Source organism: Anser brachyrhynchus, assembly GCF_964034855.1.
Source record: "Anser brachyrhynchus genome assembly, chromosome: 1".
NCBI lineage: Eukaryota > Metazoa > Chordata > Aves > Anseriformes > Anatidae > Anser > Anser brachyrhynchus.
In genome coordinates, this window is record NC_137694.1 from 146892124 (window position 1) to 146919106 (window position 26983).

Genomic DNA, 26983 nt, shown 5'->3' on the forward strand with positions numbered 1-26983 from the left:
AATCTCATACAGCTCACCCTCACCTGCCTGGAGCCCATTGCCACCAGGGCAATGAAGCATCTGCCTCTGCCCACAAAGGGGTGGATAATGGCAAGACTGTCGTGCAAAGCGAAATGTAAGCACTCGTGTTTCTAACTTGTGAATAGCCACATCCCGCACTGTGCCACATGGGCTCCCCTCCCAGAGCTGAGGACAGGCTTCCCAGTCCAGGCGGTCCCCTGGAGTCATCCAGGCTCCAGTTGGGGCCAGCTCATAGCAGAGGGCTCGGCCTGACTCAGTGCTGTGCCCCCTGTAAGCAGCAGAAAAATCACATGTGTAACTCTAGCAAAACCCTGTAATAAAAAGTGATTTAGCACCGTGACTATTTTCTTGAAGTAAATAAAGGGTTATAGAAACAGCATTTGCGGAAGATACACCTAGCAAGTGCACAGCAGCAACCGAGGAACTACATTTCTTTTACAGCTTGTCTGAAATGTCACGCTGTGCAGAGACCTGGGGGCATGTTTTAGTGATGTGCTTTAAATGGTGAAAAGGAAAAACTAATTCTTCACGAAAAAGGATGCAAGTAGGAAAGTTGTTTAAAAGACAAAGCCCTGTATGGATAGCAAGTGCTTGTGTGCTCAGGTCGCTTTCAGAATCAGTTTCTGGCCATCTTGGCTTTGCCCTCTAGGACATCTACACAAACTCATGTATGCTCCTAAGTGCCAAACGTGCATACTGCATCTCAGCATCGAGAGCAAGTGACAGTTAATTAAAACCATGCACCACAGAGGGCTCATCCTTTCATGATAAATGATGGCATTGACAGATGCATCATTTTTATGTTATGCTTAATTACGTCAAAGCTAGACCCACCAGTGTGCAAAGGAGAGGGTAGCATTTTTGTTTATTACTAATATGCTCTGTTGGTTACTTTTTTTCTACACTATTGACATGTAATGGAAAGTGACCAAAACCACATAAGTTACATGCCAGTTAAAACCATCTCATTTTTGTTGCCGTGTCATGACATACTCTGTATACAAATCTTTAAAAAAACAGCCATAATATCACCCTGTCTCTTGGTGCCTCACAGAGATGTGAGTTTAAGGCTTTAAAGCAATAATGACCAAGTCTCCCTGCTCACCAGTTCTTTCTGTTTTCCTTGCTCAGACTATTACAAATATAAAGCTCTTCACCTGAATCCCTGAGGTCCTGTTTATCTCTTGCTCATTTATTCTCATCGTAGGAAAAAGCAAAAGTGGGATACAGAGCTACAAAATAGCTCTCCCTAATTTATGTGCCTAATAAAACAAACTTCTCCTAAAGGAACTAACATCAGTCTTCAAAACATTAAGACCAGATTTTGCTGCCCCCACTCAGAGAGCTGCATGGGCAGCTGAAATCAGTGGGCCTGCTACGAGGTAAATGTATAAGCACAGTTAGCAAAGTCTCCCAAATAAAAACCAAACAGTCTGCAATGAAAGTGTTTTTTTGAAGTCTACCTTCAGTGTTCAGAAAATATTATGATTCATGTAGACCATTTTTACTTCAAAGCCATACAAAAGCCTGGAAATGAAAACCTAAGACTACCACATTCATGCCACCTATTACTCCTTCACTGAAGTTTGCCCCTGTAACATCTTGCTCCTAAATCTCAGCTGTGCTCTCTACTTGCACTCTAAGGAACTGTTCTTGAACAGATTAAAAAGTACTGTGACTTGGTAAGAGCTAAAGGCTTGCGTACGGGATATGGTTAGCACATTTCAGAGGAGTATATGGTTTCCACATATCAATTTATTAGTGGAGTAGTAAGACATGCTTTGAGTGAAATGGGACAACATCAAATACTCCCTCTGTTTAATTTGGAACAGGGTGCTCCCGTCTCTCAAGAGAGTGCCAAAACCACGGGGTTATTGGATATTTGCAGGAGGGATTTTTTTTTTTTCATCTGGGTGTATTTCCCCAGCTCTGACTGGATCCCAAAGCAAACGGGGCTTATGTAGTCATTTTTCTTTCCCCCTGCTCACTTGCATGCCCCCAGCCCACCTCCCCTGCAGTCCTGCCCACCCGGACGATGCAGGGAGAAATGCTTCATGGTGCAGGTGGCATGCCCCAGCTCGGGAGGAGTGACACTGACAACTGCACATGGCAGGAAAATCTTCGCAAGTGTCCCACGGGGGAGAGCTTCAGCCACAGCTGGCAGTCAGCCGCAAGACACAGATCCACCAGAAATCAACCCCCACCCATGCTGGTGCCCCTGGAGCTGCTTGCCTTGTAGCTCTCCCTAATTCAAACTATCCTGGGCTAATCTGTAGAACATTTTCACCAAGGCAGCTCCCTGCTTTGGCAGGGATCAGATCTGGGGACCAGATTTGTTACAGGAGCAGTACCACAACAGACTTGAGCACCACCTGTGGAAGCCACATGAGGTGGCAGCATCCTTGCTACTGCCAGAGCCTGGGGAGAGCAAGACGCCTCAAAATGGAAGCCCTCAAAAACCAGCACATGTGCTTTGGCCATGACTCCAGCAAGGCTCTTGGGAGCATTCTGCACAAGAGGCTCCCTCTGAGCACCGGGAGCACTTCTGTGCCATGGGGGTGAGGAGCCCTGGCACAGGCTGCCCAGAGAGGCTGTGGGGTCTCCTCCTTGGAGGCCTTCCAAAGCCGCCTGGAGATGGGCCTGGGCAGCCTGCGCTGGGTGGCCCTGCTGGGGCAGGGCTTGGGCCTGGTGGCCTCCAGAGGGCCCTGACAGCCTCAGCCATCCTGTGGTGCTGTGATTCTGTGAACTGGCTGGGGACTGAGCTTTGCAGTCCAGTTCTCCAGGCTCCCCACAAAGCACACGCTGTGGATTCCCTCCTGCAGGCCACTTTCCTGCCACAAAACACAGCACTAGTGCTGCTCCATCTCTTTGTACTCAAGACCCCCACTGGCGTGACACAAGGCCAGATACCTCTGTCTGCCTGCAGAAAGCATCCTCCTTTGTTTGAACATCAGTTTGAAACTCTTCTCCCTTGACTGCGGGCAAGCTGGGAAGGCATCACGGAGACAGGGCTGCCCCGAGTCCCCACCTGGCAGCGTGGCCACAAGGGCTGTCCTGCTCCTCCCTCTTGAAGCCTTTCTGCTTTGCATCAGACAGTTTTTTTTTCTCTTTCTCACTCAGTTGACTCCCAAACCCAGCAACTGGGACACCACCTGGGACAGGGTTTTGGAAACTGGTATCCAGTTCTTACTCTAATAAAAATTTAAATATTTTAGATTGAGTGTTCCCCAGAGCCCGTATCCCCATACACCCTGGCAAGTACCCTAGCCAACAGGCAACAGCATTACCTCCTTTTTTTTTTTTTTTTTTTAGCGACTCCAAAGAGTTACTTATGCCTAGAGGGATGGAAAGACACCTGCTCCAGAAAACAGAAGACCTGGGAGGGGGGCACTATGGTGAGAGAAACACCTGAAGTCTCCCAGGCAGAGGAGGACACCGAGGCCAAATCTCCCACACCCCACCTGAACTCTCAGAACACGGGCTAAATGTAAAAGTGCATCCACTGTCAGCGGCAGGACTCAAGTGTGCCGTGAGGATCTGCTCCTCCAGCACAGCCCAGGCCAGGTATAAAGCATGTCCAGAAGCACAGGTTCAGGCATGCAAGGAACTCGGTGGATGCGAGTGTGGGTGTTAAGGAATGTAGGCACCTCTGGGGTGAAGGGGCAGGTGAGCGAGGTTTCCAAGGATCTAAAATTTAGACCTCAGCATGTGAAGTGATGGCTCTGCGAGGCACCCAAGTTCCTCAGTGGGATTAAGTCTATAAAGATGACCTAAAAGAAAGTATCTGCTTCCCACCCCAACATGTTCCTGAATCAAAGTTTCAGAGAGTGCCTGTTATTCTACGCACTTTTCACACACCCATCTCTAATTGCTCTTCTGTGATTAAGGAAAAGTGTTTCATCTGTATATATGAAAAAGGGTGAAAACTCTAGATGAAAAACATTGCGAAGTTCAAGACAACTGTTTATGAACTTTCATCTGTTCGGCAAAAGCAGACATGTCTATGCAGCTAAGCAAAGGTCTGAGCACAACACTTGTTAAATTAATGCAGCTAGCATCAGTAACGATAGGGAAAATACCACAGATAGCAACTTTGCTTCTGTATGTGTTTCTGGAGAACAAGGACTTGAGCTGCTAGTACTGCTTTTGCACTTGTCTGTGCAAGGGGAAAAGCAGATGTCCTTCTCTTTCACTCATTTTGATTTAACTAATACGTTTTTTGCAGCCTGTGCTGCAATTTTACCTTTTTAAAAGAATTTTGTCCAACTCAGACATGGACTCAGGCAACAGCAAAGGAAAGCACAACATCAGCAGTCTGCTAAAAGAAATGGCAAAAACATCCATGACATCAAGACTCAGGAAGCATCCCAAGTCTTTGCACTCAAGTCTTTCCACCAAACTTGTTTCAAAATGGATTGAGGAGAAAGTTCTGAAGGAATAAAACAACTCCAAACACCATACTTCCCACTCATTTTCTTTGCTTCTGTTTTAAAATTCCAGAAGGAAAAGCCATACATGCTTACAAGAAACTACTTACTTGATGTGGTAAGCACAGATATTATTCTACCAATTTTTTCTTATTGTCTTTTTTTTTTTTTTTAAGAAAAAACTTTGCCATTACTTACATGCATCTCTGAAATTCTTCAGGGATGCTTGTATAATTAAGAAGAAGTTACTGAATTAATAAGGCAGAGTACTTTGTAAAGGTATTAAAATAATTTGAGAGGCACACCCAGGCTACGCTGTGAACAATGTGTGGAATTGAGCTAGGCTGTAACATTTTGCTGAGAGTAAGCGTTCGCTTCTAGAGCAGACAGTAGTTTTTACCAGGTGTAAGCCCATCACTTTTCAGTCCCAGCCTCAGACAATGATGCTGTACAAAGCCCTTTTAGCCACTACAAACCACAACAAGTTCAAAACCTGACTCATGTCTAGAACTTCGACTGGCTTGCCGTTACCAGCTTAGTCACTGCCAGCAGCCCTACATGAAACTGCTAATCCTGTGGCATCCTCAGCACAGTTCCCTCCTATGGGAAAGCCCTGGTTAGTCAGCCTCGCAGAAAGGTAGGGTATTGTGATATTTCTCTTACCATTGTGCCGCTTTGTTCTTCCTGCATTCCCATCTTAATGACTGCACGAGCTGTTGGCCTTCCACACTTTCTTTGTGTCTATGTAAATTCACGGTTTGATGCTGCAGAGGCGGAGACGATTTCTAAGTCAAGGGGCAGGTGTGAGTGAAGGGAGCAACCCAACAGCCAAACTATTTGAAAAAGAAACCTTTAATGTCTCATCAGCTCAGCACTTGAAAAAAAAAAAAAAAAAAGCCTTCATAACTTGCCTTGAAAACTGGAAAAACAGGGTGTCTGGCTATAATTTAAGACGTTAATAACAAGACGATATTGCAGTTCCCTGACATATTTTGACTTCAGCACAGCAAAATGCTATCTTAAAACTAGGTCTGGTTTTTATTATGTGAGACTCTGTCGGTGACAGAGAAATTACAGAAAGTTTGATTTGTTTCTCATTCAGTTCAAATTTTGATGTTTTCATTCACATTCAAAATTTTGAGAAAAGGGCATTGGGTTAAATTTTATGGTGCATCTGAAAAAAAGTTGTTCTTTTGCTTTGTTGAACAGATGTACTGCCAAGTATTTTAGCATGACCAGAAATTGGAGAGTACTTACAGTACAGTACTGTGATGACTTTACAGACTGACCATGGGCTTCAGAAGTATTCAGTTACTACTGTGAGCACATCTAAAACTGCACCCTCGGGACCTGACACCCTGATTAGCCAACAAAGTTTCAGCAAGAAGTATTTTTCACCTTCAGGCTTGGTGTCTCCTTTCCAGCATATAAAGCATACACAACGAAGCAAGAACAAATACACTGTGCCATGATGGAACACGGGGCAATATGAACTACCTGAATTCCCACAATCTTATTTTTATATCTGTGGTCCAGAATAGACTTTCAACCATTGAGCTAAAGCTTAAGAAGATGAGTACTTGCTTATTTGGCACCACTCGTCTATCTGAAGTTACATGTGTGCTTATAAGCTCTGCCATGTAAGTCATGATACATAGAAAACAGTTGTAAAGCTTCTGCACATGCATCTTTACATCCATCACTGAGATCCCAACGAGAAACCAGAAGTCAAAATGTATTTCTTATTTCCTATTGGACTCATTCTTTCTGCTGAAATAATCATCTTTTGAGACTGTTGCCTCATCTAGAACATTTTACGATGCTAGTAGATAGATGGGCAAATGCAGGCATCCTGCTCTTTATGCCTTCAAAGCTATCACGTAAAGATAACAGTGTTTTCTTTTAATCTTTTTTTCATTACTGAATATTATGCTTACAACAATCCTGCTTTGCTACAGATGGTTTCCTGTTGTTTCTGCCAAATGTGAAATAGCTATAAAACTTGAAAAGGTTTTGATGCTGTCACTGCATGAAAAATTGCATCTACGAGGGAAAATTAAATATGAGCCCTAGCCTTTAATTGCTTTAATCTTACTTGGTAAGTGAACTTTTTTACCCCCACCCCCAACTCAAAGCTTCCGATAACATGACCTGAAGGGAAAAATATAGCTATGTATTTTAGTCAGGTAGAAAGCCTTCATTAACAAAAACAAAAAAGAGGAAGGGGAAGTAGATAATTCTCATGTCCAGACCAACCAAACAGCCACCAACACCAGCTAACAAGAGCAATGCCTTTGGCTCTGCGTCATAAAATATGTAAAGTCATTTCTGTTAGAAGACAGCAAAGTTCCTGTTTACAGTGCTATAATAAGGAGATCTATCATCTTAGCAGACAAATTACTAGAAAATGGCTTACATACTCCCAAGGGAACAGAGCCTTTGCTCCTTGCGTGGGCAAATCTCAGTGAACTCAGTGACAGCTTTACTTGAATGCAAAAGGAGTAGTAAGAAGCACTTCAAAGAAAAATTGAATTTTATACATTTCTTATACTATAGGGAAAACTTTTAATGCTCTTTATAGGCATAGATTCAGTGTTGTATGGGAAAAGGACTAGAGCAAAGTCTTTTATCAGCAAAGGCGTAGGACAGGCACATCACTTGCACGAGTGGAACATCACCAACAAATGGGTGAGCTACATGGGTGCTCTCAAATATCTGCCAATATTTGACTGGCACCCCATCAACACTCTCATGTTCGAGAAAAAAAAAAAAAAAAAAAGCCAAAACCTGCAAGCATTTAACCACATCCTTCTACCAACAAGGTAAGGCTGTCTTCATTGCCATGGATCTGTCTGTACAAGCACTGAGGGCAGAGGCAAGAAGAGTAAATATAAGGAACTGCTGTCATTTTGAGTGCATTTGTCTGTCTGTTGCTGCGCCTGATATCTTAGGGCTCTGCAGCACAAGAAACAAGTGCTCTGTATTGGAGACTTGGCAGGCACCCATTTCTGCAGGAAGAAGGCATGCAACTGTAGCCTCACCCAACCAAGACACCAGGCTTGAGCTTCACAGCTGCTCAGCCCTCTCCTGTTCCTTCCTGGGGAGGGATCTGATACCTGTTCACCACAAGAATAGTTTCGCTCACGGTGGAAAGGGAAGCTGGGGGAACCGTCGTTTCTTTTAACCTGTGTTGACTTTCCCTGCTCTGCAGGCTGGAATTGAAAAGCTGAGACAGAGGTGACACTGTGTGCAGGAGTGAGTGGAAAATGTGTGCAGTCATCAAGCTGCAGCAAAATGTCTCACCTCCACATGGACGTGCCTCACCCACATGCTTTATCCCCAAGGGCACCTCTTCAAAGCGCCCCCGGCATTTCCCCACACGGAGGTACTGGCACCAGAGTTATCTGCCTGGTTGTTTAGTTTGACTTCCACTTCTGCTAAATTAAAAGCAACTTTACACAAGCTCTGAGCGACCTGCACCCCACAGCTATGGACAAACCTGTAGCTCAGTCTAGCTGTGGTCACTGAGAGGATCAGTGGGCTGCCAGGATCTGTGTGGCCAACATGCTGGACCTGCTGCCTTCCCTGAGGGATGGAGCCGTCTCTGATGGCTGTGCTTCCTTGGGCCAGGGAAACATTCGTGGGCAAGAGCTTGCTCTTTCTCTTTCGTAGTGTAGCCTGTGTACATCTGGGCCTTGGATGACCATCGGATATGGGCACGTAGGTCCCAGCTGAAGGGCTACTGACGCTGTTGGAAAGTCTCCCTTTGGCTTCACTGGGAAGTGGATCAAGCCCCTGCATGTTTGCTTATTCCTTTATTTATTACCAATTTTGCCATTTGGTCACCAGCTGAATTATTTTCACCTTTCACATTCAATTAAATACCACAAAATGTTAGTGCAGGACTTTTCTCACAACCAGCTAGAAACCATGATAGAAAACACAACCCTGCCACATCAGAGACGTTCTTCATATACCGTACGGTATTTGCATCTAGGTTTCCTTGTTGCTAGCCAATGCCATCTGTTATCTGTTTTGGTCTGCTTATGAGAACTGGTAATTTCTGAAAATTGAGAGCAAGGAAAGAACAATGGCTTTTTCCTTTGTATTTTATGTCCCAAAGAAATGAACTGGATCTACACATGCACACAAAAATATACCCCTCCAATTGGCAATATGCTAGCATATGCTTTTTCTGTATGGAAAATTTAAAGAGACAAGGCCCATCAAGGGGAAATATTTGAGCGTAATGAAATAAATGTGCGCCCCACAATGCTTGGATACTCAGTTCCGCTTTTGTCTCTTTTGGAGGGTGCTGACGCTCAGACTCGCTGATGGATTAGGCAGTGACAGCTGAGATAGTTACTGCCCTCAGCTGCGCGCTCTGCCCCTCGCTTGGAAATTACTGCCCTCCTGCCGCCGGCACAACTGAACGCTTCGTGAATCCGATTTCAGACTGCCAGACTTCACGTGAACCTCGGCTCACGCCAGTTCGCCAGCCCATAAACTCCTGCGGCTGGGAGGCGAGCTCACGAAGCATCGAGCCCTGCCAGCCATGCAGGTGGAAGACCGAGAAAAGCAAAGGGGGTGCATGGGCCAGCCAGCGGGCAGCAGCTCATGGAGCATTCCCTCCTATTTTTGGAAACACAAACGCGTCGAGCTCAGGGGACCCATTGTCACATGCCGCCCCCTGAGCAAAGAAATGGCAAAATGTCAAGTGACAAAAACAAGAACGCGTCCCCAGCCTTTTCTCGGGGTTTTTGGTTTTTCGGTTGATTGGTTTTTTCTCTCTTTTGCAACTGCATTTCAGGGACAGTATTAAAATGCGCTCAGCACTGACTAAACTCTGTTCCTTTGAGGTCTGTTGCATATTTTTGTTAACTCTAAGAGGAGAAACCTCACTTTAGCATGGTAATTTCAAAATCCTTTTGGTTATAGATGGTAACTTTCAGTCCCATGTCTGAGGATGCCGCCTGTTTCACAATTCCTAACTACAGCAGCCTATAAACCAGCATCGGATAGTTTAACACAGTCTGACATTTTTAGCCTTTCATCTAGTCTGTTCCTCATACTTTTACAGTCCCAGTTTTTGTCTTCCAAGATGTATGATCTGGATGCAAAGGGTCTTTTTGTCTCCTTCTTTTCAGTGACAGAAGCCAATTCTGTAATACCTCAATTTACCGGCTATTAATATGCAGGCATCCTTCCCTTACAGGTCCTTCTGTCAAGCAGTGGAGTGTGTATACAGTTGTGAAAGAAAGAAGGAATATCTCACAGATATGCGTTCTTCTTTTCTGGACAATTCTAAATATTGAATCCTGAACTATTAAAACCGTTCTTGCTTAAGATTAAAAGAAAAATCCTGGTAGTCAATCTGCAGATAATTGTATGCTGCCTAACTGGCACTTCAGTAGTTTTTCTTTGTGATATATCTGAAGGAAGAGATGGATGCACTGTCAGAATTAAAAGCTCTTTCAGTACTTGGCCATATGTTTCTGCTTTGGTCCCCAGCCCGTTATATTGCTGAACAGAGGATAGAGGCTGGTCTAACAGAGCTTCATATTCAACACAACCTCTAGGGGAGGTGGGAAAAAAAAAGTGAATCTTTCCAGGGCTTCTTCTTACCATAGAGCTGGCTTGGACTTGGATTCAAGCAAGTTTTGCAGCACCGTGTCCTGGCCATAAAACCTAAAGAACCAGAGGCTCATTAACACAATCTGCAGGGGATGTACATCCATCAGTGTTTGCACAGCAGAGACAAAGGCAGTGAGAAACTGGAGCTCGTATATCTTTATATGCCAGGTTCCAGCAGGGAAGCAAACCTCTCATTGAAGATTGGTGGGGAAGGGCTGGACGCTGTAGATTTGCATCTAGGCTGATTTTGGCCTTGAAGATCAAACGGGTCTCAGGTCTACCAGCATTTCAGGATGCCACAAGGGTAGTCAAGCTAAGCATTATAAACTCTTTTATTTTTCCTCTCCGTCTCTCCAGTGGCCACAAACCATATCCAACTAACATTCCCAAACAACGGTTTATGCCACACATGTTTATTATCAGAGCAGCTCTTGAGGACCCTGGATAGCTGTTTCATCAAGAAACCTCCTAACCTTGCGTGCACAGCAAGTCAAGCAAGGCTAAGCACAGACACCACCAACCGCCGGAGAAGTTTTTTGTGGTGCAGGGAACAGGGCAACATCAACCTTCTGAAAAAGCCTTTTCACTACAAAACTGACACTGCTCTGACAGTCTCTTCTGCTGTGCAAAATCTTACCAAGCCTCCCCTCCCAAAAAGGAAATGAGCAGAATTTAAGGCAGCAAATCCAAAAAAAACTCAGCTCTGCAGAACTGAGACTGAAAAAGAATAAATGCCAGAAACTCTATGAAATCCACCAGGGACTTGGCTATTGGTTTTGCAGTGCAGATGGTCAGACGTTAGGGTAATGTGGTAATGTAAAACCTGTTGCTAGATTCATGGTGGATGATTCAGCTCAAGCATTGTGGATTAACTTCATAGAACACCACTTCTGACAGCTCAAAACCGGCACTTACGGACGTCAGATCAGGAGGATGTGGCCCTGACTCTGTCTCCACAGAGATTTGAAAATCCACTGGCAAAGCTTTAACTTCTTTAAAAGACAATAGCAGATAATGCTTTAAAATAGTCTTTGTTTATCTTTTATTCTTTTGTTTCTAATGGACTCCTTCTGAATTTGAGAATAACATCCTCTCTACTTTTGTTCTGATTTCCATGGTGGGAGGAAACAGAAAGATCTGAGCTACATCAAGTCAAAACAAATGTGTGCAATGTTAGCATGGCTCAAGAAGCAGTGTTTGATCACTAAATGCTGCCATGGAGCCAGCAAGAGCTGGGCACACCAGCCTTGTGGGAGCTTTGCCATTGACTGAGTGGGCCCAGAACCTCAGTTTGTTTGTGTTTTATAGAATAGGATAAGTGATAAATCAAGCAAAAGAACAACAAGTTTCTTGGCCTCCAAGTAGTACTTGGATGTCCTAGTTTTCTGCTGTGTGAACACAGGTTCTTGGCTTTCCGGAAAAAGTATGGCCAAGTACTGTGTCCGTATGGCGACCACACAGTCAGGCCAATAACACTTGTGGAGGTGGACAGTCATAAATGTTGCAATTCCATTGTTTTTTATCTACTATCTAATCCTTTAAAGGGACTTATCTCATTGGAATGCACATGACAGGAAAGTACCTCTGTTTTTGCAAATGTCTCACTGCCCTAACAACTCACTGGCCAGAAAAATTTGTGTATTAGGAAGGAATTGTTTTCCTCACCAACAGCTGCTGCTCCAGAAGGTGAAAAGGGACACTTGTCATCTTTTGAAAGCATCATAAAAAAAAAAAAATACTGGCCTTAGAGGGTCAGGAGGACAGCAGAAGGCAACAAAGCCCTGGTTTGGAGAGCAACACAGAGGAAGAAAATGGATACCTTTAACATGAACGAATTGAAAGGCTGATATACCCCAGCTCCTCACAAACAACTCATGGGGGGGTATGGTCATGCTGGGACATTCTTGGTTTATTCTGCTATGGGCAGAAGCTCATGTTGCAATTTATTTACCTTTTAGCTGAGAAGAGAAGCGGCATAGATACGATCTGAAACCCAGTTCCATCCTAGCATGGTTAAAGGAAACAACTCTGTTAAGGATATTGGAGGGGAATTCCTTTACTGATGACAACATGAGAAAAACATTATCTTAATATTCATCTTATCTTCAAAAGCTTATGCTGCTATTTTTTGAAAACTGAGATTTGGACCATTTATCTAGAGTGGCTATATGGGTTCAATTAGAAACTGTAGTCAATGTCAAAATATTCCAGTCCTCCAAGAAATGTCACCCTTACACGTAAAGTTGCCATGTTTCATGTGAAGCCATTTTCAGAGGAATCCTAAACACCGTTACGGTACAATCACATTCAGCTCAACATTTTCAGTGAGGTGATTTCCACCGCATATGATTCAGTACGATCCCTTGAAAATGACCATTTCACAGTTTGACATGAAAAATTAAACATCACATGTTTTCCATCTAGGTGTAATAGTGAAAAAAATGCCTATTTGTGGCAGCGGTTTTCTGTAAAAGCCACCTATAAGAGAAAGAGAAGAAAAAGAAAAAGAAAAAGAGAAAGGAAAAGGAAAAGGAAAAGGAAAAGGAAAAGGAAAAGGAAAAGGAAAAGGAAAAGGAAAAGGAAAAGGAAAAGGAAAAGGAAAAGGAAAAGGAAAAGGAAAAGGAAAAGGAAAAGGAGAAAAAAAAGAAAAAAAAACCATCTTTTTCTGTGCACATTCTCATTCTCATCTGAGCTCTTTGATGAATTCAGACTACATTTTTATGAACACCAACACAATCATGTCATACCATGCAAGCCAAAAGGGCTGGGCCAAGTTTTGGTAACAGTTTTTCTTGTCAGTTATCTCCAATGGGATTGGGTTCATGGGGGCTTACCTGAAGGAGAAATTGTTCCCAACAAGTGGTGTGGAGCCAACCTGGCTACTGCTGAAAATAATATATTTCCTTCATTTGTTTGGTTTTGTTTCATTTCATTTCAAAATTGCTTTCTTATTGGTGTTGCTCTTCAATAGAGCATACTGACACTTTATATTCTTTTCACTTTCCACTTCTTAGACATTTATGACAGAAAAGAAGGAAGGACTGAGTAATCATTAACATAGTCATAGGTTTTGACACCATTTTGCATAATGACATTGATTTCCCTTTAAAATTCATGATCTCCCATGATTTTTCTCATAGAGATGCCATAGAGTTCAAACATTTGCCCAAAATGTTTTGAGATCCATCACACAAAATTGCAGTGTACAACATTGTCTCTCTCATCTTCTGTAGAGGAGCAGCAGCAGTAGCCATAGGCCTCACCTATTCCAACAAACAGCAGCCGTGGGTGTGAAAGCTTTCCTTGTAGCTGGAGGCGTATAAAGTGGTTTTGGGTGGCACCCCAAGCAGGCACTGATCACTAAGCTCCTTGGTACCATTGCACTAGATGATGAGCTCAGCCTTCATCCCGTGGGGAACATATCTGAAGTGCAACCTAATGCCCCTCTGTGTATTGTCTAAAGCATCACAGGTTGTAAAAATGAAAACACACTTTCTCTTGGGCATACAAGCTGCCTTTTCGCTAATCCACAGCATCAATGCTGTAGTCATGGCAGCAGCAGCTGAAAAAACCCAGCTCGGTACCAGTAGTGGTTGTAGTCACACAAGGCTCAGGCAGGCCGCGTGGCTCTGCTGCTGGGGTAGGTTTTGCAGCCCAGGCTGAGCTCTCTGATCCCGCAGAGGTAGCTGAGATGGGCATTTCAACGCTGCTCGGGTACCACGAGTACAGTGCACAGTGCTCGGAGCGCACGGCAATGGCACTGCCACCCAGGCGCTCCTGGGGACCCGCTTTCCTCTCCAGACCTCACCTCCACAGCACTCTTACAGCAAGGCTGAAGAAGCAGGGAAAATAAAAATCAGCATGCTACAAACATGTATTCACATGTATATGCAGTCAGCCTCAACGCTGCCAATGCTGTGGTAGCTGGTCGTAATTTCCAACGTGCAGTAACAGTCTGAACTGCACAGGCAAATTAGTTTGCAGTGTTAACAGGAAACCCCAAACAGCAGCCCCCCTATCCTCTGGAGAAACGCATACTTCCACTCAAGTAAGAAGATCTGCTGGACCCACGGGTGTTTGTGAACTGGTCAGAAAGCAAAACTTCTCACAACAGATAAATCTAAAGCACATTCAAAGTGAGGAAACTTTTAACGAAAGGCACTACCACGACCTCCAGCTATTAACCGAAGATGCTACCAAGACCTCCAGCTACTTTCTGGCACTCACAGAAAAACGCAGCTCTTCAGTTTAATGCCAGGAGCAGAAAAACTCACAGAACAGTAGATCTTGTTCAAACAAAACCTAAACCCGACACGATTTCCAGCAACAGCCCCCAGTGACAGAGCAGCTCCCACCCCAGAGCCAAACGCGCTCGTCGCCAGCCTACCTCGCGCAGATGGGGTCACCACCGCCGAATCCCAGAGAGGTCCTCCTGCAGGCACAGGGCTTGAGGTGACCACTTGGATGTGCTCTCACAGGTGCCAAGGCTCGGGCACAGCCAGCGCGCACGTCCTCTCCTCGCAGAGCTTGTCATGAATGTCCCCAGCTCGATCCCAGGGATCTCCAAACCACCGAAGCCCTCAGCTCTGTCGGCCCGGCGCTGCCTTCGCAAGCTCGGAGGGCTTCCCAAGAACTTCTCCTTTCCTGCTTGCTGTCTGCTGGGGAAGTTTTGCAAACTGCAAGGAGCGGGAGAGGGCTCCGCTCTCTGAGGAAACTCGCCTACCCCACCTAGAGGTGCAGGACGAGGAGGCGCCGAGCATCCCCTGCCTGTCTGCCTTCCCTCTTTGGCTGTATTTAGATTTTACTTGTGAGTAGCCCAAAAAAAAAAAAAAAAAAAAAAGAAACGAAAATAAACTTCTGCCAGCCTGGACTTGGAAAAGCGAGTGCAGAGCCTGGGACGTGGAGCAGAAGAACATTTCTGGGAAAGTGCAGGGGATGGAACGAGGGGGAAATGTGCTGATCGAACTGCTTTCCATCTGCAAATACTGGCCCGGCAAAATCAAACTATTCTGCACAAACACCTTGATTTTGAGGGAATTTGGAGTGACTCCCAGAGGTTTCCCTTCCTCGCTTTCCTGCCCCGCAGCAACAGGTTTGGGACCCCCAGACTTCCCACAGGACTCCATCACAGGACAGCCTGGGAGACCCCAAGAATCACTGGGTCCCTCGGAGCTGTGTGCAGCTCACAGCACACACAGCTCCCCGTTGCTTTTATAAACTTCTAAAATAATGACTTTGATTGAAAATGTCACATCTACCTTTCTGGACTGCTGATTCATTTCTTCCAAAGAAAACCAGAAATATTCTCACAACGTTGAAATTTTCTGCAGGTTGCAAATTCAGGCTGTCAACTAGCTGTGTTTAAGGGCATGCCAGTTACTTCTGCAGAGATGGTGTCCCCTACAATTAGAAATTGTGAAATAGCCTAGTTAGATAACATTATTTAACACTGAAGTGAAAATAAGCTTAAAACAACAAGAACCAACCAACCAAAAAACACCTGCAAATGACTTGAGTGCAACTTCTGCAGTTAACTCAGAGGTTGTAAAGGAGAAACACATCAATATTGCAACTATTTTTGAGAGCACCCAATACCTACTTTGGAAAGCTGATAGTGTTTGATAGACCAATGAAAAATATTTCTCAAAGGAAACCTTTCAACAATGTGGGGATACAAGATTCATAAAATCTGGATTATAGTATATGCTGTTCTTATAACTACACAGCTGACCCAACTGCCACCATTCTGGTGGGCATCGAAAATAGGTGCACTTGTTCTTGTCTAACACATACCAAACCCTATGTTATGAATCAATAAGCATTAAATTATAATTGGTCATCTTTTCATTTTATTAATTAATGTAGTTATTTCATTCAATTTAATGGTTCCAGTTGTCAAAGAATGACCCCAGAGCTGCATTGCAGGTGGCTTCCTTCTTACGTGCAAGGAATAAAATCTTACGGACGATATCATGATGACACAGACAGAACATGGCTAAGCCTGGCTGATCTTCCAAGGGGGTTGTTTCTCTGAGCAGCAGGTGAATTGTTCCTGGATTTAGTTCCTTGTTAAGATGAGCTTAGATGAGAGGCAAAGATGAATGCAGGAATACCTGAGTAGGGCAGGTTAACTGGAAATGATGCAAAATTAGGAAAAAGGTTGCCTCCCTACAGTCCACAGGATACATCCTTTCCTGAGAAGAAACAAAAATAGCAGGACCATGAAAATCAGAAGAAGACGTGGAGCAAAAAACAGAAGGAGCATGATAGGTTTTTAGCCCTGTTTCCTCTGGAAATAAGGTTCATGTTCTCAGCATTTGTGTCCTCCTAAAAACTTTTGAAACTACTGACCAACAAAAATATGTCCTCAAAAGTCTGTAACAATAAGCAGCTGGTTAAAGACAGTTGTCCCCAGTTTGTTGCCCAGACTGGGGGAAAGCAGCATGTGAGCACACCTTATGAGAAAGCAGCAAATCCACGTGGAGCAAGACCTCACATATTCCCCAGCCACCCAAAAAGCATACAACTTAGACCACACAAGCCAGTCAACCCACAGGACACAAATCTGTAGGAAATCAGGATTCATTAGTTACAGTACTTCTGTAGCAATATGTTTTTCTGCGGATGGTTTACCACACTGGAGTCTGAGAGGCACTGGAGGATTTTATGTTTTATACTTTTAGCCTAAATTATGTTAATTTTCATTCTTCATTTTCTCCCAGGCTTCTAAGCAGAAGGAAATCAAAAACCACAACCGCAATGTGCTCTCAGCTGCTTAACAGCCCTGCTGATCTCAGGGCAAGAAGGGCATGCCCAGGGTAAAATTCCAGTGCAATACAGGTGCCCGAGGTCCTGCCTCTGAGCAGACTCCCTGTGGCTTGGTCTGGAAGTCCACATCCCACCGGGACCCAAAGCCAGCCCAGTGGGCATGCTCAGCAGGGGTGTTGAGTGTGTACCTTTTGCAGTGATGAAGAGCTGTGTGTAAAAAAAGCTCATCTTCTGCTGATCCACACACAACTGAAAAGTCTGTATGAAAGAAAAAGAGCTAGCTTTGTTAAAAGGCCTCCAAAAGTTGTCACACTGATGCCTGGCATCAGGCACTGGGTATCAGGCTGAGAGGATTAAATCCCCCTTTCAGCCCCTGTGACATCCACATGTGTTCGCTTACTCTCTCTGACACATCTGAGATCCTCACCCTGAGCACCCAGCTGGAACAGGGAGGACTTGCAAGCGTCAGTGCCAAATAAGTGTATGAGGCCACAAGGAGGGAAGGAAGGGAGGGCTGGGCTGTGATAACCAAAGGGCTCAGCCATCTGGACTGGTGAAGCTTCTTACTGCTTACGTTTTCTATCACGCTGAAGGGCTCTGTGGGACACAGGTATCTGTTGTCACATAACTGCCCTTCCACCCTACCCTCAATCGTGTCAGAGGCAGCACAAGGGAAGAGCATGTCACTATAATATTCCTTAGGTTCATTCTAAAGGCCCATATCTTCCTACAAGTCATAGGAGAGGAAAGGGGGGCATGAAAAGTGCCTGAACTACATGTCTAAAACAGACAATATTATTGCCTTGTGTCTTGGGCTCCCCAGTACAAGAGCGACGTAAAGCTTCTAGAAAAGGTCGAGCACAGAGCCATGAAGACGATTAAGGGATTGGAGTATCTGTCTTATGAGGAAAGAAAAAGTGAGCTGGGCCTGTTTAGCCTAGAGAAGAGGAGATTGAGAGGGGATTTTATCAACCTCTACAAATAACTGAGGGGACAATGTAAAGAGGATGGGGCCAAATTCTTCTCAGTGGTGGCCAGTCAAGGTGTAATGGGTATAAATTGAACCACAGGAGGTTTCATTGCCATATGAGGAAGAAGTTTACAGTTCGGGTGATAGAGCACTGGAACAGGCTGCCCAGAGAGGTTGTGGAGTTTCCTTTGGAGATATTCAAAACCCACCTGGATGCCATCCTTTGTAACATGCTCTAGGTGACCTGGCTTGAGGAGGGGGGTTGGACTAGATGATCTCTGGAGGTCCCTTCCAACCTCAACCATTCTGTGATTCTGTGTTTTTCCTGCTGTCATAAACTAAGTAAGGCTGATGGGACTCTCCCTTTTTGTTGCTCCCTCTCGTTTTTCTGCAGGGGCTGGAATTCTCCACCGTCATGGTCCTGGAAGATCCTTCCTCCTTTTGTAGTAGAATAACATCTGTTTCATAACTAAAGATGAGCAGTCTAAAAATGGTATCTAAAGACACAGAAGTTGTGATGTTCACCTTGAGGCAAAATACTGTAAGAAGGAAAAGTAACATAATTGAAGAGAACATCCTAGGAATGAAAAGGCAACACTTCTAGGGATGTACTCGATAAAAGGCCCCCTTCCCAGAACTTACAGTTATTTCCTCAAAACATAGAGTTGCTTGCACACATCCACAAAGGGCTTCCATTTTCCATTAATAGCCCACCTGCTGCAAAAGCCGATCCCACTGTTGTTAAACTGATGACTACATGTGAAACTGCTCAAGCAAAGCTTCTAACCCTCTTTTTTTTTTTTTTTTCTCCTTCAAAATCCACCTGGTCACCTCAGTCACTCTTGTTGCAATACTCAGCTCCACTCTCAGCCCTTCTCCCACAAATTTCCTAACTCTGTTGGCAAATAGGTTCTGCCCTTCAGCAGTTCTCTTTTCTGTCCACGAACCATAGTATTCCCTTTTAGCTGCTGCATTTTTTTTAATTAGGTCTTAGAAAATACATGTGGGTTTCATTTTGTGTAGAGGCTGTCCTAGAAAAGTTTTCTTACAGCCAGACAGGGCTTGGTTTATCCCAAACAACATCTCTCAGACCCTCTTCAAATTTTATGGACTCCTTTTTTCACTTGACTTATTACAAGATCTCAGCCTTACAGGTATCAGGGAACTGGAGCTGATGACTAATAGTCACAAAATTCTAGGAAACAGTCGGAGACCTTCTTCCAAATCATTAGGCAGACTCTTCCAGCCTTAAACAAGCTTAACACTTTTCTAGCTTTCAGAGTTGCATAATTCTACAAGGAAGGCAACAAGCATCCGAAAATTATGAAGCAATTAGCTTAGCTCCAACACCAACAGTAACCGTGCTGTTGTGTTTGTAATAAATATTTGAAATAATTTACATCATATTTCTGTGCCTTCTAGAATGTATATAATTAACAAATGTATTAATCGTGACTACTTTCCTAGAATGAAGACCTCATGGCAACTACTGTAGAAATAGTTAAACAGAAAACAAATACAAACTGCCCTTTGCACTGTCACTGAGAGAGAACACTTTATATGCCGCAGGAGATTTTCTGCACCTTCTTTCAAAAACTCATGTGGCTTTGGAGAAAACAGAAGAATGGGTCCATGGACAACCCTTTCTCAAATGTAAAAAAAAAGACAAGAGAAGAGAGGGAAGAAGATAGAGAAGAGTCAAGTTGAGAAGTTAGAATCACAGAATTGGAAGGGTTGGAAGGGACCACAAGAGATCATGAGGTCCAACCCCCCTGCCAAAGCAGGTTCCTTAGAGTAGGCTGCCCAGGTAGGCGTCCAGATGGGCCTTGAATATCTCCAGAGAAGGAGACTCCACAACCTCCCTGGGCAGCCTGTTCCAGTGCTCCATCACCCTCACTGTGAAGAAGTTCTTTTGCACGTTGGTGCAGGGCTCGGGGAGCTGCTACCATCTTTGCTCTGGGTGCTGCCGCTGTTGCTGTCACTGCTGCCGCCATGTTGTGCCGGGGCACTGCCACCAGGCTTTACCAGCCAGCACGGGGCCAAGTCAGTAACATGGAAAAAAAAAAAAAAGTTGGAGCAGAATGTGGCCCTCATAATCCATGAGGAAATGGCTGGCGACTTGCTACAGCACTTAGATATATGCAAGTAAATGGGGCCGGATGGGATCCACCCGAGGGTACTGAGAGAACTGGCGGAAGAGCTGACCAAGCCACTTTCCATCATTTATCAGCAGTCCTGGCTATCAGGGGAGGTCCCAGTCGACTGGTGGCTAGCAAATGTGACGCCCATCTACAAGAAGAGCCAGAAGGTAGACCTGGGAAACCATAGGCCTGTTAGTTTGACCTCAGTGCCAGGGAAGCTCATGGAGCAGATTATCTTGAGTGTCATCAAGCGGCACTTGCAGGGCAAGCGGGCGATCGGGCCCAGTCAGCATGGGTTTATGAAAGGCAGGTCCTGCTTGACGAACCTGATCTCCTTCTATGACAAACTGATGCGATCAGTGGATGAGGGAGAGGCTGTGGATGTGGTCTACCTTGACTTCAGTAAGGCTTTTGAGACCGTTTCCCACAGCATTCTCCTGAAGAAACTGGCTGCTCATGGCTTGGACTGGCGTATGCTTCGTTGGGTTAAAAACTGGCTGGGTAGCCAGGCCCAAAGAGTCGTGGTGAATGGAGTTAAATCCAGATGGAGGCCAGTCACTAATGGCATCCCCCAGGGTTCAGTTTTAGGGCCAGTTCTCTTTAATATCTTTATCAATGATCTGGATGAGGGGATTGAGTGCACCCTCAGTAAGTTTGCAGACGACACCAAGTTAGATGCATGTGTTGATCAGCTCGAGGGTAGGAAGACTCTGCAGGAGGATCTGGATAGGCTGGACCGATGGGCTGAGGCCAACTGTCTGAGGTTCAACGAGGCCAAGTGCCGGGTCCTGTACCTGGGGCACAACAACCCCAAGCAGCGCTACAGGCTGGGAGAGGAGTGGTTAGAAAGCTTTCTGGCAGAGAAGGACCTGGGAGTACTGGTTGACAGTCGGCTGAATATGAGCCAGCAGTGTGCTCAGGTGGCCAGGAAGGCCAACAGCATCCTGGCTTGCATAAGAAGCAGTGTGGCCAGCAGGTCTAAGGAGGTGATTGTCCTCCTGTACTCGGCTTTGGTGAGGCCGCACCTCGAGTACTGCGTTCAGTTTTGGGCCCCTAGCTACAAGAAGGACATTGAGGTGCTCGAATGTGTCCAGAGAAGGGCAATTAAACTGGTGAGGGGTCTGGAGAACAAGTCTTATGAGGAGCAGCTGAGGGAGCTGGGGTTGTTTAGCCTGGAGAAGAGGAGGCTCAGGGGCGACCTTACCGCACTCTATAGATACCTTAAAGGAGGCTGTAGCAAGGTGGGGGTTGGTCTGTTCTCCCATGTGCCCGGTGATAGGACGAGGGGAATGGGCTAAAGTTGTGTCAGGGGAGGTTTAGATTGGATATTAGGAAAAACTTCTTTACCGAAAGGGTTGTTAGGCATTGGAATGGGCTGCCCAGGGAAGTGGTTGAGTCACCATCCCTGGAGGTCTTTAAAAGACGTTTAGATATAGAGCTTAGTGATGTGGTTTAGTGGAGGACTTGTTAGTGTTAGGTCAGAAGTTGATCTTGGAGGTCTCTTCCAACCTAGATGATTCTGTGATTCTGTTCTGTGATTCTGGAACTTCCTGTGATCCAGTTTGTGGCCATTGCCCCTTGTCCTGTCCCCACAAACCACTGAAAAGAGGTTGGCCAAATCCCTCTGTCTCCCACACTTAAGATATTTGTAAACGTTAATAAGATCCCTTCTCAGTCTTCTTTTCTCAAGGCTGAACAGACCCAGGTCTCTCAGTCTTTCCTCATAGGGAAGATGCTCCAGGCCCCGTATCATCTTCGTGGCCCTCCACTGGACTCTTTCCAGGAGACCCCTGTCTTTTTTGTCTTTAGATTCAAATGGAGTACAGAACAGTTGAAATATGGTGCTGTATGAGTTTGTATTAATTAAAAATACACTCAAGAGGCCTCTTACTCCATGACAGATGTCTATTAGAGTTTTGTTATTGATTTAAATAAAAAATTGGACACTAGGATAGTCAGTAGTTATATCTCTTTTAAGCTAGGCTTTGGCTATAAAATTTTAAAGTAGGGATCAGTGGATATTTACTGGATTTGTAGATTCATTGTCTATGGTCTCTTTTTTTTTCACATGCATTGTTTTGTCTTGCAGTTTTTCACCTCTGCCTATGTATCCTCTCCTTGTACGTATTGACATTGACTATATATTTACTGACATAAAATTACTTGCTTTACCAATGCCTTTCTATATTGTTTCATTTAGTTTTGTTACTTGATACACATTCTGTACATGTGCCAAACCATTGGTTTCTTTTTCTTTTCACATTTATATTTCTAAAACTTTGTTGTGTTTTGTGAGTTTTTATCATTTTGGGAGAAGACAGAACTATGTGTATTAAATAACATAAATCTCTGATGCTTTTGAATTTGTTATTTGTTGTTCCAAATTTTCAGAGTACTATAAGGTATTTCTTCCATTTTTATCTTTGATATTCTTGCCTATCTTATTAAATTTCAGATTTTCTCTGCTGAAATTGTCCAACACAGAAGACGCCAATGTCAGACAGTTCCCTTATCACCCTATCCTTTATGAGAGCCCTTAGGATATGTATATACTCAGTATAAGTTATGCACCCTTACAAACATGCTGACACTCTGTCCAAAATCAATGAGCCAGTGTGACCTGACCTTGTACTTTACCTTTTCAAAACTGTCCAATTTTATCAGTATGTCTATCTTCAATATCAAATTGTCAGAGACAATAACAGTCCTGAAAAGTCAAACTGTACTTTCCTTATCTAAATGAGAAGACGGAATAATTTTGCCTGTGCTAGTATTTAGCTAAATCTTTCATAAGGAAACCTTAGCTTAACCCAAATTTTGACTTTAGGACTTAAATTTTGGAGGAAAGAAAATCTGTAGTTTGCTTTTTGCTACAGTCCACACCAATCTGAGATAGATGAGTCTCTGAAAATTACTGTTTTCATTTACACAATGAAAAGGGAATTATTCAATACTCCAAACAGTGAATGTGCTCCAACACTGGAAATTGGACAAACTTTTTTGCCTATAATTATTTCTTTTAAGAGCTATTGGCACTGTAGTAGCAATCTGAAAGGAAGAGAAATCTTCTTATTATGCTTTTAATGGCCTGTCTCTGGTACATAGAAGGATACAAGAGCTAGGAAGAAACTTGAATGGGAGTGGAGGGAGAAGAGGAAAGAAGGAAAAAAAAGAGCAATAATTATGTTGGAGGGAACAAAGAACAGAAGGGAACAATGACATGCTAAAAGAATGGGACCATTAGCATAAAAAGGGGAGAAGGTGATATGAATTAGCAAGAAGAACAAATATTGCAGAGGGAGAGAAAACTGGGAGTGACCAAAGGTTAATAGAATTTCAGATGATGGATGTTTACCTTTTCTTTTTTTTCTTCTTTTTGATATCTGAAATTAAAACTTGAAAGTTTCTTGGGTGTGTATGTATATCCATGGATGGACACACAGGTACCCAGATACAGGCTTATGAAGGAAAGAAGGGACATACATGCTAAGAGACCAGAATTAAATTTCCAAAGGCAGAATTTTAGGAATGCCTACAATGTAGGTTGCCTGTGCAACCTTAATCCCCAGACACTGGATGTACACCTGCCTCAAGCAGTGCACATTGAATAGGTAGCTCTTTCAGCAGTCCTTTTTTTCTTCCATATTCAGTGTGTAAGCACAAACATTATTAATGACACAACAGCAAGCCCTGCTACACATGTATTAACTTTCTTATGGATGTTGCCAAGATATTATGGATGTCTCTTGTAAAACACTCAGCATGCCACAGCTTTACAAGGAATATTGATTTTATCTTCAGCTGTTGTCTGAAAAGGGTGGTGTTAGCCTGATTTAATAGAAAAGGGAGGGAGACAGAGGAGAAATGATGATCAGAGATGCCCAATAATTTCAGATGTCTGATTTCAAATGTCTCAGGACTGATTTTTTGGGCCACATCACAGTATACAGAACTTGACATATTCCAGAATAGCTTGCAGTGGCTTCAGTAGCAGCCAGCACAAACACTATGTGCTCTGTCAGGCCTATATTGCATATGTCATGGGACGTGGAATAGCAAGGCAGTGAGTCCTAGGACAAGGTTGAACCAGAGTCAGAGGGTCCAGGACAGAGTCCAGCTGCCCCAAAGGGATCCCTTTGCCTCTGTCACTGACAGTTCCTGTGACTAGGAGTTTCACTCCTCCATACTTTTTTGCAGATGAAACAAAGTCTAGTAGAAAACACAGTACATTGATAAATAATTAAGCAGAATACTGTAGTTGGTACTTGAAAAATAATTTGAGTAACTCTTTAAATTCAGCCCTGGACACCTAATTCCACTTTATCTTTATCTGCCAGTCAGGCAGACTTAGTCTCCAGGACTGACGCACTCCTCTGATGACTTCCTACACTCAACTCACACATACAAAAAAAAATCAGTAAGAGTCTAACAACCAAGTTATTCAAAAATGCTTTACTCTTTCTGATTATCTCAGCACAAACAACAAGTTTTCCTGTACAAACAGGTAACCAAAACCCTGGAGGACATCTGGGAATACTGCAGCTTCACGCTTGATGGCTAGAGGAGTACTTACACTGAGCTCTCAACATTGAGCCAGCAACGTCCGCTTGCGGCCCAGAAAGCCAACCGTATCCTGGGATGCATCAAAAGAAACATGGCCAGCAGTTCGAGGGAGGTGATTCTTCCCCTCTACTTTACTCTCGTGAGACCCCACTTGGAGTGCCGCATTCAGCTCTGGTGAACCCAGAACAAGAAGAACTTGGACCTGTTGTAGTGTGTCTGAGGAGGTCCACGAGGATGATCACAGGGCTGGAGCCCCTCTCCTATGAAGACAGGCTGAGAGAGTTGGGGTTGTTCAGCCTGGAGAAGAGAAGGCTCCGGGATATATAGTGGCCTTCCAGTACCTAAAGAGGGTCTACAGGAAAAATGGGAAGGGACTTTTTACAAGGGCGTGTAGCGATAGAACAAGGGGAAATGGCTTTAGACTGAAATGAAGTAGATTTAGATTAGATACGAGGAAGAAATTCTTCACTCAGAAGGCGGTCAGTCCCAAGTGGAATAGGTTGCCCAGAGAAGCTGTGAATGTCCCATCCCTGGAAGCGTTGAAGGCCAGGTTGGATGGGGTTTTGGGCAACCTGGTTTAGTGGAAGTTGTCCCTGCCTATGGCAGGGGGTAGAATTAGATGATCTTTAAGGTTCCTTCCAACCCAATCCATTCTATGATTATCTGTTGTTTTTAAGTAGCACAAATAATACATTTATTTTATCGCGATAATTTACAACATCAAGACACAAAGCCAAGAAGTAGTAAGGACTGGAGATGCCTAAATGATGAACTGACCTGTCTGGTAGCCTCCACTTTTGATGGATCAGGCTGCAACCCTCAGAAGTTATCTGAAACTTGAATTGACCATAGCAAACCCTGCCACCAGGCAAGAACAGTACTCACCAGTGTAATGAAGTGTGTTTTCCACTGTTATACTGAAGGGGAATTATGTGAAGGGAAGTCATTAGTAAACATTAATCGCTTCAAATAGCTATAGTATACTAAGGTCATTTAGCCACTTAAAAAGGGAATTAACCTGTGAGATTTACTTGTAGATATTACAAGCATGCACTGAGCCTGTAAACAGCTTGCATTTGGAATAAACCTGGAGGCTCTCAGCTTGGAGTAAGCATTGAATAAAATACTGGAGCAATCTGCCTTTGAGGAATTGCTTAAAGGGGTAACGGTAACCATTTTAAAAACATTTTCTATAATTTGGATGCTCAGAGTTTTTGAATATATAATAAATATATACTTGAGTTTTCAAGTATTGAGTTTTCAATCATTGCTTGAGTTTTACTTAATAAAATAGTAAAAACAATGCAATGAAGAGCTTTGACCTATTACGTGTCTTTTAAACTGAGGTTTCTAAATTGGTGGTGATTTGAGCCATTGGTTCAAACCCAAAGTCTAATTGAAATTTGGATCATAAAATTATGGGTAAAACTGACCACAATGATATGGCAATTTGTCACTTAAATGGTGGGAAAAAAAATAAAAAACAACACAAAGAGGCTTAGGTCATAAGCCTGGCAAAACAAATGTCTAGGTCTGATAGAAAATCACATTGTATTCAATACCCAGCTAGTGTCCATGCCCTTTCTTCAGAGTGATGGAGTTCAAATTCACATCCCTGAAAATCAATTACACCTTCATTACTCTTCATATATGCAATACATCTTTAATCTAGGAAGGTTGTATTAAGAGGAAGTATTCAGGATGCTTTTCCAAATATCAGTATATTTTGGCTTGTAGCACATTTTTCAAAGATATTGCAATGAATTTCCATTTTGTTTATAATTTCTTCCTTGGCAGATTATTTGCCTTCATGAATGTAGACGGATTGCAGATTTGATTAATATTTGAATACGGTGTTATATCACCTGTAATGTATGACTGTGCTATATTACTAACCCTTGAAATGCATAATAAATTCAAACTGTCAGCTGGTTAAAAAGAACAATTCCAGCCTTGTAATAATACTTTTGTATGAGTTCAGATGATTTAAGGCTAGCATGCAGTCAGGAGGCCCAGGTGGTTCCATCATCTGCATGTGAGCAATGTTACTCTCTGGCAGTCTCATCTCCAAATACTCTTCTTGTTTCCATTTTTATGGTGAACTCTAAGGCCATGTACCAGCTCAGAGGCAGCTCTCAGTTCTGTTTCTCCTGAAAGAGTTGATTACCTCTCCAGCTTGCTTTTAGGTCTTACAACATATCACCCAAACTGCTTGGGATTCTCTTGCAAAAGGAATCCAAAGCTTTTTCCAAGATTTTTACAATGCTAATTCCTGAGAAAATATCCTCAGGATAGAAGGTGTACGTAGGTGTGTGAGAGTCATGTGTGTTTGTTTCCCTTTCCAGCACATCTAACAACGGTGTTCAAAATATGGTATGTATTAAACTGGGGGCTTACACCGAGAGCTCTTCCAAGCATTTTTACTGCTTGCTGGTTAAAGGCTTTTATCTTTTTTTTTT

At 43.7% G+C, this 26983-nt stretch overlaps 1 protein-coding gene across 2 annotated transcripts in view; it reads right to left on the minus strand.

The window, feature by feature from the left end:
- Positions 1-15446, minus strand: part of EDAR (ectodysplasin A receptor) — a 144301-nt gene extending 128855 nt beyond the window's left edge. Inside the window, exon 1 of one of the 2 annotated variants that reach the window (XM_080573495.1) lies at positions 14470-15446. The gene's annotated coding sequence lies outside the window, so the exon portion shown is untranslated. The remainder of the gene's footprint in view (positions 1-14469) is intronic. The other variant, XM_080573494.1, reaches the window with a different exon arrangement.
- Positions 15447-26983: the final 11537 nt, after the last annotated feature.